The sequence below is a fragment of the Amblyomma maculatum genome, chromosome 7 (assembly GCF_055883805.1).
Source record: "Amblyomma maculatum isolate TAMU_Amacu chromosome 7, ASM5588380v1, whole genome shotgun sequence".
NCBI classification, from domain to species: Eukaryota; Metazoa; Arthropoda; class Arachnida; order Ixodida; family Ixodidae; genus Amblyomma; species Amblyomma maculatum.
In genome coordinates, this window is record NC_139350.1 from 114,809,338 (window position 1) to 114,822,144 (window position 12,807).

General features: G+C 47.6%; 2 pseudogenes; both read right to left on the minus strand.

Moving 5' to 3' along the window:
• Window positions 1-901: 901 nt before the first annotated feature.
• LOC146184475 (uncharacterized) lies at window positions 902-8,778 on the minus strand (annotated as a pseudogene).
• Window positions 8,779-8,821: 43 nt separating this feature from the next.
• Window positions 8,822-12,807, minus strand: part of LOC146184476 (uncharacterized) — a 31,074-nt pseudogene continuing 27,088 nt past the window's right edge.

Genomic DNA, 12,807 nt, shown 5'->3' on the forward strand with positions numbered 1-12,807 from the left:
GATGCCTTGTGCTGAGCCGACGACACCTAGGAAGGAGACTTCGGAGACCTCAAACCAAAATTTGTCTTTGTTTATTGTGACACCTGCAGTTACAAGACAAGTCAACTCTCGCTCTAGTCTTTAATCGTGTTTCTGATTGGTACGTCCAAAAACAAGAAAATTGTCAATCCTGTTGACAACATTCTCCTGACCTCAAAGGATCCTGGCCATTTTATTTAAATACTCCAGAGCGGAAGTGATGCCGAAGGGCAGTCGGCAAGAACAATTGCGACCGAAAGGAGTGATGAAAGTTGTCAATGCTTGCGGGTCTGCTGACCGCTTGACTTGGTGGAAGCCTGCAGTTGCATCCAGCTTCGAAAAAATGGCTGCATCACCGATGAGACCAACAACTTGTTCAACGGTAGGCAAATATGTATTTCCCTTAGAACCACTTTGTTTAGTCGAGTCGGGTCCACACACAAACGGTACATTACATTTTTTTACACTGCCACCAGTCCGGCGCACCATGGAGTTGATTTATCAATACGGCAAATGACGGCGTGGCTTTCGAGTTTTTCAAGTTCTTACCGAACAACTGAACGCCACGGGATTGGTATCCGTCGAGGGGCACTGAGTGAGACAGCACATCTTGTTTCAAGCGAATGATGTACTCATTTCTGAGCATGCCGAGGACGCAGAACAGTTCAGCATAAAGCTTTGGCTCAAGAGTGTTGACAGTACCCAAAATGTTGACAGTATCCAAACTTCAAGAGCTTGGATCGCTGGTAGACCCAGTAAAGGTACTGAAAGTGAGTGAATGCCGTAAAGACGCTGGCAGAAGATCTTCCCTTGCCGAGATAGATGTGCCAAATACGATTTCCTACAAGCAGAGGTTAGGCACAGGGCCCTGTCAAAATAGCATCTACCTTGGCGAGCTCAGCCGGCCATCGGGGAAGTGATTTGAAACTGCGGAAACCTCGGCACCTGAGTCTACTTTGAAGTGAGTTGTGTAGTTGTCGACTGTGAAATGCACATTCTTGGCTTTAGCTGGCTTCTCGAAAGTGTGCAATTGGATAGGACTGAGTTTGACCTGCCTCGACTTCTTAGAGCGGCAAATCTCAGCAATATGACCTGTCTTACCACAGCAGTTGCAGACAGAGCTCTTTGGCAGGCAGTCTGAGCGTCTATAAAATGCGCGGCCGCAGAAGAAACAGACCAGAATATCACGATAGCGTTCCGACTTCACATCCAGTGAGCGCGTTCTGGCATCGACCGGCCGTCGCGAAAACTTTTGAGTCGCAGTATTAGTGTTGACCATGCCTGGCGAGGTAGACTGTGCGAGTGAGCGTTCCTTGTCCGCATCCTCGGACTGACAAGATTGCGTCCAAGCTTCTTTCAGAGTTACCTTCGGGAAGCAGCAAAGCTTATTAGAGAGACGCATGTCGAGCAATCCAATGACAAACCTGTCGCAGACAAGCGTTCTTCCACTGCCGGTGACTGGTAGTTGCAACGTTTGATTATCTAGAACAGCTCGGCGTAAAATGCACCGACACTCTTACCTGGTTGTTGAACGCGCTTGTGAAACCGAGACGACTCATACAGCTCATTACAGAGATGTTCGAAGTTCTCGGAGAAGTGTTTGATAACTGCGTCGTAGGTGGCTAACGTGGCAGTGTCGAATGAAAAAGTGTCTAAAAGCGAGCGAGCTTCCTGCCCATACAGTACAGAATCGTATGTACTTGCACGTCTAGCGGAGTGTTTCGTAGACCGGAGAAAGCGGCATAGTCCTCGAAGCGAGACTTCCATAAAGACCAACTTGCAGGGTTGCAGACGTCGAACGCGTCTAGCGGTTGCAGAGTGAGGCCTAGCAACTATGCCTACTGGGCGCTTTCGTTCGTGACCATCTTTTTGCCATTGAGGGTCGTTGAGAGCTGCTTCAATACGAGTTTGGCATGCTGCTGTCATTTCTGACACTATGTTGTGTGGGCGTTCCCGTGCTGTCGTGCCGGGAGGCCGACAGAGAAAGATAGGCAGGCAACCACGCCGCTCCTGAACCAAACACAAACTGATTCATTCCAATCCCCCTGACTGGGCTCCAGTTAAGACGGAAGTTCATATGTGGCGACCCCAACGAAAATAGGGATGACAAAAAGAAGTGTCCGAAGTTTTTTTGTCGGAGAAAGAAAGAAAGATCTGTTGGTGCAATGGTATTGCGCGAGTAATGGAGTGGGAAGTGGCAAAAGGGGTTAGAAGATTATTTTATGTATCACTTGAAAGGTCGTGAGTGGTATCACAATTTAATTATAAAGAAATTGTGCCCCAATAGAAAGTAAACATTAAAGAAAGGGGGTGTGCCAACTGAAAACGAATGGCCAAGGCCCATTATATGGACATTAAAAAGGGTAAGCTTCGTTTTCAAAAAATGAGGAGAAAGCCGCCATAAAGAACCACAGTCGTATAAAATGCTGGTATCTAGTTTATAAAGGACAAAGTTTCGGCTTGCTTGGAGAATGATAGTGTGATAGAAGAACTGCAGAATGGATTCCAAAAAAACAAAGCAAGTGAGAGGACAATCAGTTCTCACTTACTCAGGGTACTCATATGAACAAAAGAAATGCCGGTTCCTGTGAGTAGCTTTTCTGAAATAAAGAGGCATGCGACAATGGAGTTCGATCATTTGTGGGACATACTGGGCGCACTGGAGACGGAGGCTGGAATTACTTTCTATTCGTTTAAAAAATATTTGTAAAGGTAAAAAGAGATACAGCCATGGCTTATAGACAAGGATGTTCTTGTCATCTTTATGTTTTTGGCACACCTACAAGGACTGCATTCCAAACCAGAGAAGACCGCAATATTCTTCAAGCGTTTGTTCAATCAAGACGCACAAATTAATCAGTGATTACTAGGACTGAGGCGCCTTGATCATGTAGTCCTAATGACTGATAAATAAAAACCTTTCCGCCTGATAACAGACATCCGTGGTACAAGGACAGAGTAGATCCCAAGTTTACCAATAAACAATGAGCACTAAGGATTTTTATTGATAAAGAGGACGACAAATACAGGTTATTGGCAAGTAGTGGCGGTGACAAGGCCGTATACAAGAAAAGAGCACACAGGCGTGATAGTGCTGAAATTAAAATTGGCCTGGCCTGCGCCCGCAAAAGAACTAAGCAACTCGGTGGTGATATCAACAAACGTGCTCGTCGATCGTTGAACAAACAATACCTGTCGCACTCATCAACGCTCAATTTAAAGGCTGCTCAGAACCATCTATAGATAACGCCCCAAACTGTTACTAGCGCAACAACTTGGAACATTGCAGAGACATACGCGAGTCATCGAAATCGTCGAGACACATCTCGGCGCACCTTGCGCGACAAAGAAACTGATAAAATGAGTCTCGCGACATCGAGATTTAGCAAACAAAGAATACAGAATTGATATACGTGCCAGAACCAGAGTGATAACGCCGCATGACAACGGCTCCTAAAGAACAACAAATACAGTTTTGAAGATTTCGCGCCTTTACTCCCCCCTTGAAAAACAACGCCTTGAACGCCTTGATGTTCCAAAATACACAAAGCAACTTATTCATAGAGTTACAAAGTTTAAACACCACGGATTATTCAACGCGGGTAATAATGCTTCAGACGAACAACATGTACAATTTCTGGGCTCGTCTGCCGACGTTGTGATGCTCTCGTACTGTCAGGAATGACTTGATAGTCGAGTTATTCAACGCAGCGAAGTATTTTGTATGGCCCAAAGTATCGTGCGAATAACTTTTCGCTTAGCCCATGGCGGCAAATTAGAGTTCAAAAACATAACTGGTCTCCTGGCTTGTACTCTGCGCGGCATCGTCATAAGTTATATCGCCAGGTGTTGATGTCGCCGTTGATCTTTAATAAGCAGCCGTAGGAGTCGTCGGGCTTCCTCTACACGCGGCAGGTAGGCGGCGAAGTCAAAGTTGTCCTCGTTGGTTACGTGCGGCAGCACTGCGTAGAGCGTCGTTGTGGGCTCCCTGCCGTGCACAAGCTTGAACGGAGTCGCTCTCGCCTTCTCCTCGACTGTCTTCTTATACGTGAGTATCTCGTTCGGCAGGATGGGGTCCCAGGTCTTGTGTTCGGCGTCCACGTACATGGTGATTATGTCTGCGGTCGTTTTGTTGGGGCGCTGCGTAAGCCCATTGCCCTAGGGATGGTAGGCAGTTGTCCTAAGCGGACTCGTTAGACTGTAGTGCAAGATGACCTGCGTGAGCACAGCCGTAAATGCAGTTCCTCTGTCCGTGATGATCACCTCAGGAGCGCCTTCTCGCAGAAAACTTCTTTCGACGGAAAATTTAGCAACTGGTGCTACGGTACCATTAGGCACGGCTTTGGCTTCGGCGTGACTGGTGATCAAGCTGGGAAGGGGCCTAGAAGTTCCATCTCAATTTGTTGAGTGTTTACTCGGCGGCGGCATGGGGCTCAGCCAACCACCAGGTCTCGTCAGGGTTGCTCTGCGTCGCTGGCATTCACAGCACGGTCACACATATTTAACAAGGTTGGCAGGCAACCGCGACCAGTAATAATTTTCTTGTATCATGTGTAACGTGCGCGCCAATCCGAGATGCCCTGCTGTCGGTTCATCGTGCACCGCCTGCAGAATCTCATGTAAGAGGACTTTGGGTACTACAAGAAGCTGTGCTTTTATGTTGGTTGCGCAGTTATAAACGACGACGTCGTTGTACAGGGCGAGCGACAATAAATGATGCCGGAACACAGCAAGAGGGGTAGCGATCTTTCCTTCGAGGTAATCAGCAAGGTCTTTTACCTCAGGGTCCAAGCGCTCCTGCTGTACAAAACTGCTGGCGTTACCGGTCACAAGAAGGCATCTTCGCCTTGTTACTTCGGTAGCGCATCAAGGGGAGCTCGTGACAAGCAGTCTGCTTCAAAGGGCTTGCAGCTCTACTTATAGACGACTGTGACGTCGAGTTCTTGAAGACGCTAGGCTCCATCCTGCAAGGCGTTCGGAGTGATCTTTTAAGTTGGCGAGCCAGCAGAGAGCATGGTGATATTTCATAACCCTGAATGGTCGTCCGTACAAATAGGGGCGAAATTTTTATGTCACCCAAATGATGTGAAGACATTCATTATCCGTTGTCGAATAATTGGCTTCAGCTTTCGAAATTGAACGGTTGGCATAGGCGATATCTTAATCCTGTCCTGCACTCTTCAGAACGAGAACCGCGCCTAGGCCCAAACCGCTTACGTCGGAGTGAAGTTCAGTTTCGACGTTTTCATCAAAGTGGACCAGGACAGAAGGGGACCGTAGACGGCGCTTAAGCTTAACGAAGGCTTCTTCTTGCTCCCCTTCCAATTTAAAATCTACGTCAATCTTTGTAAGCTGCGTCAACGGCTTGGCGATGTGCGAAAAGTTCCTTACAAATTGTCGATAATTAGCGCATAGCCCAAAGAACCTGCGTAACGCTTTCTTGTCGGCGGGAGGTGGAAAGTGCGTGATCGCAACCGTTTTCTCTGGATGGGCGAACACCTTCCTTGCTAATGATAAAACCCAGGAATCGCAGTTCCTCGTAGGCAAAGTGGCCCTTCTCTGCTTTCAAAGTTAGCCCTGATGACTTGATAGCTTCTAGCACTGTCCGAAGCCTTTTTTAGTGGTTTTCGAAGCTACAGGAGAAGACAACGACATCATCCAAGTATACCTGACCAATCTGCCACTTCAAGCCCGCCAGAACAATTCCATTACTCGTTGAAACGATGCTGGTGAGAGGCCATATGGCATCACATTGAACCCGAATAGGCCGTCCGGTGTGATGAATGCGGTCATCTAGCGATCTCTTTCATCGAAATCATCCCGCCGGGGTGGCGCAGTGGTTACGGCGCTCGACTACTGCTCCCAAAGACGCGGAATCAAATCCCGGTCTCGGCGGCCGCTTTTCAATGGAGGCGAAAAGCAAGGCGCCTATGTGCTGTGCGATGCAAGTGCACGTTAAAAACCCCTGGTGATCGAAATTTCCTGAGTCCTCCACTAGGGCGTCTCTCACAGACTGAGTCGCTTTCGGACTTTAAACCCCACAAATCAACCAACCAACCAATATTTTGTCGAAATCAATTTGCCAATAGCCGCTATACATGTCAATCGATGAGACACACCTTGCACTACATGTCCTGTTCATGTAAATTTCTTCCTGACTTGCACTAAAATGTCAGTAACTTGAGGTATTTCTCTGACCCACTCTGCAGGTTTCTCTCTTAATACTGCCTAATACTCTTAATACTTAATATCTCTTAATACTGCCCGTACCATTTTACATTCCATAGCCCTCTGCTTATTCCTCAACTTTAGTAGAACCCCCTTGACCTCGACGTGTTAGCCCTATAGGTGAGTACATGTATATGCAACTATGTAAACGTTCGTCTTGAGCGATACCGAAAAGCTGCTAGTCATAAACTGCGAGTGCTAGCCAAATACTCTGCGTCCCAATCTTATTCTCCTTGTTATTTCCCTTTCAAGGTCCGGATCTGCGGTTACTACCTGTATTAAGTAGACATATTCGCCTAATATTTCCAGTGCTTCGCTACCTAACGTAAACTGCTATTTCTTCCCGAGGCTGTTGAACCTTACCTTAGTCTTCTGCAGATTGATTTTTAAGCCAACTTTTGTAATTTTAGTATAAAGGCCATGAATTATTCTTTGCATTTCTCCCGAGTTACTGCATGGCAATGTCATCAGCAAACCGACAATTACTGTAGTAGTTTCTATCTACCCTTACCCTTAACTGCTCTCGTTGAAAATCTATGGATACTTCTTCCATTCAAGCTATGAATCGTACTGGGGAGATCGTGTCTCCTTGCCTGACACATTTCTTTATAAAAATTTTGTTACTTCTTAAAACAGGACTACGGTTGCTTTACAGCCAGTATATACATCGTCCAGCACTCTCACGTACGACTCGTCTACACCCTCATTTCGCAATGCCTTTATGACCGTCGAGCTTTCTACTGAATCAAATACGTCCTTCGTCACTGCGGGTAAGTCTGATTGGTTTTCCCTACCGCCCACCTCATCATTGTCCTGACCTCTCTGGCTACGGCAGAGAACACTATAGAACCCCTTGGCAACTTTGACTATCTTGACCATATTCATGTTGACATTGCCCGCCTTGTCCCTCAGCGGATACACCTGATTTTTGCCTATGCCTCTTTTCTCCTTCATCAACTTCATGTTTCCCCTACTCTTTGTAGCATGATCAATTTTCTCCATATTATGCTTCCTTACTTCGGATAATTTGGGCTTATGGATTAGCTTTGATATCTCTACCAAATGTATCTGGTCTGTTGAATTTGAAGCTTTCTTACTTTGGTGTTGCCTAAATAACTATTTCGTCTCCTTAGACAGCTTAACGGTATCCTCTCTAACTATCCTACTGCCTACTTCTAAAGCGCACTCAGTAATGATATCTGCGAAATTATTGGACATTGCTTCTAGGCTAATGCTGTCATCCTCGGTTAGAGCTTAATATCTTTTCTGTAGCGAGATCCTGAACTATTCTGCACTCCCCCTCACCAGTAATGCATTGATGGACTTCTTACTAATCTGTTTCGTTCCTTCTTCAGCTTTAGAATAAGTTCAGACCTTACCATCCTGTGGTCCCTGCATTGCACTTTCCCGATTACATCTACATCCTGCATAATGGCGGGGTTAGAACACACCAAATCAATTTTATTATTAATCTCCCCGTTAAGAACTTTTCATGTCCACTTCCGGTTTGCTGAAGAAAATGTTCATCATTCGTGAGTTATTGCACTCTTCAAACTTAATAACTGCCGCCCGCTATTCGTAGACCAATACCAAAGTCACACACTGCTGGTCTCCTGTCTGCTTTTTCCCTACCTTGGCATTGAAGTCGCCTATTAGTAAAGTATACGGCGTCTTTCCTTTCCGCAGTTCATAGACGCTTTCAACTGCCTGGTCATCATGACCACATGTAGGTGAGTATTCCTGCACAATCTTTAATTACGAATAATTAAGCCTAATTACGATGCCCTTTTATTAATGCTATACGCCACGTGCGCTGTTATGAGGGCACTACCATTGCCGGAGCTCTAGCATCACCTACCTCACAGCCGTTCGCATTATGTCTGTTCCGCCTCCAGCGCGTATTTCGAGAATGGCAGAACGAAGCGGCAGTCGCGTGCTATTTCGCGGAATCAGGCGAATTGAAAACGTTGATGTGAGAGAGAAAAAACTTTATTGTTGAGACTAGTGTTACTGGGTCTTAGTGGAAGAGCAAAGTGGCCGTTAGCTGGTGGCTTGTGGCGGCTTCTTCAGTGCGGTTTACGGCGCCCAATTGTATATCGGGTCTCGCATTATGAAGCACTTGCTTCCAGGATTCAAATGAGGCAGCTTCTATGAGAGTCTTTCAAAGGTACCAGTGTGCAATTTGGCAAAGATATGTATGCTTCTCAGCCCGTTTACGGCGTTCGCGAAGAAATTTCCAGCGCCGTGGGGCTGTCCGATGTAATCGCAAAATTCGTAATCGAGATGAAGAGCGTCGACTACGACATGCGGCTAGAGGTAAGCACCTTGCTTTAGCTATTGCAGAGTGTGTAATTTCGTATTGTGGTTCCTTATGCTTTTGGAGATGTTCGGAAGATCGTGAAAGCCACCTGCACCTGCAAATCGAAATCGTGAAGACTGCTGCAAGCTCGCCGCTGCGTTGGCTGTTTATATTATAATGCCACTATCATGCGTCGCGAACGCACCTGCCATGGGCGTGGAATAAGCAATCATCTCGCCCGAATCTTGACAGAAAGAAGTTGATAAGGATTTATTTTCAGTTGAGAGCAATACTGATATTTACGACGCTTGCCAGGTCAATAATTGCCTCCTGCAGGTCCTTCACCTTCTTCCTTGCTGCTTCAAAATCGAGCTTGATCTTGCGCTGCACCTCTTTCTTCTAGATGTTCTTGAAGTCGTTGCAGAAGGGCACCCACGGTGCAAAGAACTCCTTGGGCCACTCGGACTCGTTCTTGGACTTTGGCTGCAGACTGAAGTACTCCTTGGTCTCCAGGAATTTTAGCTGGCATTCCTCAAGGCTCTCCTCCTGCTCCTTGTGCTCGTTGTAAGCCTTCTTGAGGAAAATGTTCATCTGCTCCTTGAAGGGTTCCTGGTGTTCGGCGTCGGAGTTTGCCAGCACTTTTTGTACCTTCGTCTCGCAACCTTCGACCTGGGAGTGAAGCTTCTTAAGATCTGCCCTGATGTCATCGAAACTGACTAACCCAGCCCGCTCCATGTCGCTCGGCTCAGGCAGAGGAAATTTCAACTTCTCCCGGGTGATGTCCGCTCTCTCTTGGAACTTGCTTATATAGACTCTGACAATGTAGTGAAGAAGAGTTAAAGAGTTGTCCTTGCTCTTGACGTCCTTCAGCTTGGCCAAGATCTCGAGGCCAAAGCCATCAGCCTGTCCACGACTCCTATTCCCTCCGTTCATGTAGTTACCGAGAGCCAATATAAGACCCAGAATGTTGTGGACCTCCTTGTTGTGCAGCAGCGTCTCGCATGTCATTTTGAGGTTGTTGAGCTTGTGTTCCACACTACTGATGGATTCTGTGTACGTCGACTGGAAGATAATGCAACCCACACGGTCGGCATACTCGGGGATGCGAGAGAGATCGAGCAGAAAGCGCTCTGGCTTGTCCAAGGGAATGTCGGGCTTCAGGGCCAGATGGTCTTGGATCAAATTGAGCTCCTCACTCGTGGGGCGAATTTCGTACAGAACTTGCAGAGTTTCCAGGCTTACAATCGATGTGTCAAAGTTGTAGATAGCATTTTCGACGTCTGAGATTTCAAGACGAAGGCTCGATATGAGAATGCCTACATTTTGTGACCGCTTCTGGACAAGGAGCTTCGCCACCTCTTTCCCTTTCTTCTGGTTGGTTTTCGTTTTGGCAGTTGGCTTCTTCTCCTGGATCTGTCTTGAGAACAGGTTAGCAAACTCAGCCCAGTCTGTAGGAGGAGTCTCCTCCAGACACTCCCACAATGTTTTGTGGTCTTTTTCCTTCTCGGGAGCTTTCTCTGGCTGCTGTGCGGGCACCTGAATTCTCGCCCAGTATAGGGGCTTCATTAGTGCCTTGGGGTTCACGGGTTGCTTGCGGGCTATGGCATATGCGCTGTGCCAGCCGCCCACAGGGGGCGCTGGCAGCGGTGCAGGCCCCATTCCTGGTGTGGGAGGAGGTGGTGGAGCTGGCATGCCATGGACAGGCGCCATCAGCGGTGGTGGGGGCGGAGGAGGGGGCATGGAGGACATGGCTGGGAAAGGCCGTGGAGGTGGTGGTGGTGGTGGGGGCGCCATGCCCATGGGAGGAGGGGGTGGAGGAGGAGGAGGCGGGGGTGCGGCCCCACCCCAAAAATGGATGGCGGAGGAGGAGGTGGAGAGGGAGGAGGCGGGGGTGCATCCCCACCCAGAAAGGATGAAGGAGGAGGAGGTGGAGGAGGCGGTGGAGCGCAAGGAAAGGATGATGGTGGTGGTGGCGGAGGGGGAGGAGGCGGGGGCTGCACAGCAGCAGGGCTGGTCACAGAGACTGAAGTTGGACTAGGTTCTTTGCTAGTGGGCACTTCGTCTGTCTGGCACTCCCGGTGACAGGTGTCGACCTGCGCCTGAGACTCTTGCGTTGAGCGCTCCACCTCGTCCGTCTGAACCATGCCCACAGCAAACCTCCACTGCGCCTGCACCCCTTTTTCGCAGGTTGCCATTGCGGCAGTCTGTGCCTCGCATGACCGCAGGGACACGAGGGTGGTCTGGACTTCCCAAGACCGCTGTGGTACAGCTTGCAACACGGGGGCCCGTCGGGGCACCGCGACTGCCTGAGGTGCATCCAGATCACGAGCCTTTCGGGCCAGTTCCTCAATGCCAGCCAGAGTTTTGTACTTGTCAATCTGCTGCTCCAGGCGAACAACCTGGCCTTCGTAGTCAGTCGGTTTCGCAGCTTGCTCACCGCGCAGCGAGAAGAAGGCTAGCTCGTGTTCTTTCTGCAGTTTCTCCAGCTGCGAATTTCAAAAAAGGCTGTTTTTAAAAATAAATAACAAATCGCTGGATTTTTTTCCGATGAGTTTTACTTTGAACGAATGCTCGGAAGCATTTGTTCTGCACATTGAAAACATTTGTCAGTGACCTTTCTAGCCGTTTCATGCCCCCTTTAACACTGAGGGGGCGGAGCGGCCGAATAGATGCACCCAGTGAGGGAGTAAGACCGTGAGAGAGGGACGTGTCTGTTGGGGGCGTGGCGACCGTCACTGGGCAGCGTTGCACAATGTGTGTTACTCCGGAGTATAGTTCACTATACTCCGGAGTGAGCAGTCGTGTGTCGCTCACGCGTCCTCAACTTCGGCATCTCCCTTCACATCAGTTACTCCCCAGCGTTCACAGATAGCAGACGCTCACGCGTAGTGCTCCCTGGATCTCGGCTCCGAGCTGCTCGCTGCGTCGTGAAGAAGCTTAACCCTTTAACTGGCAAGACCAGATAAAGCGATGCCATAATTTTTTCCTTCGTTTGTATTAGTTTTTGTTAGTCTAAATGTGCATCAAAAAAAATGGGAATGCGTTTGAAAAAGGATTTCAAAAAATACAGTACGTCAACAATTTTGTTGATCTGCCAAGATAAGGAGCACAAAGCTGGCGCACTGACATGAGTCAGTCATGTCCTATTTGAGCTGTAATTGAAGAAAACAGTTGTTGCCGCTTTTCAGGCGCAAAAAGACGTGCACATTTGGTGGACTTGAAGCCTGACGCACTTTTATGGCAGAGAGCACAGCGCCCTCTGACCTCCTGTGTTGACTACGATTTCCATAAAACACCGTTATTTCCATGGCTGCAGGAAGATAAGTACGTTACTTGCTGGCAAGAACCAAAAAAAAAATGAAGTGATGAAAAGCTAACGTTCCGCGAAGCTTATTTCACCGTTATATGAACACGAGTACTCAGATTCCCGCCATAAACTGCCCCCCCCCCCCCCAAAAAAAAAAAAAAGAAAAGTGACCTTGAGCAGCTCACACACAAGCGGCAACGCAAAGGTAGTTCTAAACAAAGTTTTCTGTGTTCATTTACATGTCCAGTATCACATTCAAACCAATTGTGGAAATAAAAACAAACAGCCGACTGCACATCATTGGCGGTAAATTTTTACCTTATTCTGGCAGCTCGACAATTTTGTAGTCTATTTATTTCGTCCGGCACTGCCGCTTCTGCTGCGAAATAGGTGATACTATTCTGCACGGGCCACGTTTAGAGACGCCTCTACAAAGAAATAAAATTGTCGCCACCCTTAACTTCGGATATCGGCATCTGCTGAGGCCAGAACTCTGCCAACGTGGCGCGCGCGAAGAAGACGACGACGACGGCACTTTGAGGTTGAACACGGTCATTACGGCCATCTATTGACGACTCATACATCTTTATTTCAGAGGCTACTTTATAAAAATGCTAAATTTGGAGGAACACGTTCTAAATTTTAGGGAGAGGCATTTTGTGGCCGCCTAGAGTGGGTCAACAATATTGTTGATCTGCTGGTTAAAGGGTTAACTGAGCTCACCTCCGAGCCTCAACTGGAGCTCACCTTCAAGCGCGCTTCCCTCTCTCTCTCTCTCTCTCTCCCCCACTAATCCCACCATCAGACCTTTCGGAAGGACATTGTAAAGAAATACGTTGTGCCTGTAATAATAATAATAATAATAATAATAATAATAATAATAATAATAATAATAATAATAATAATAATAATAATAATAATAATAATAATTATTATTATAATAACAACAATAATA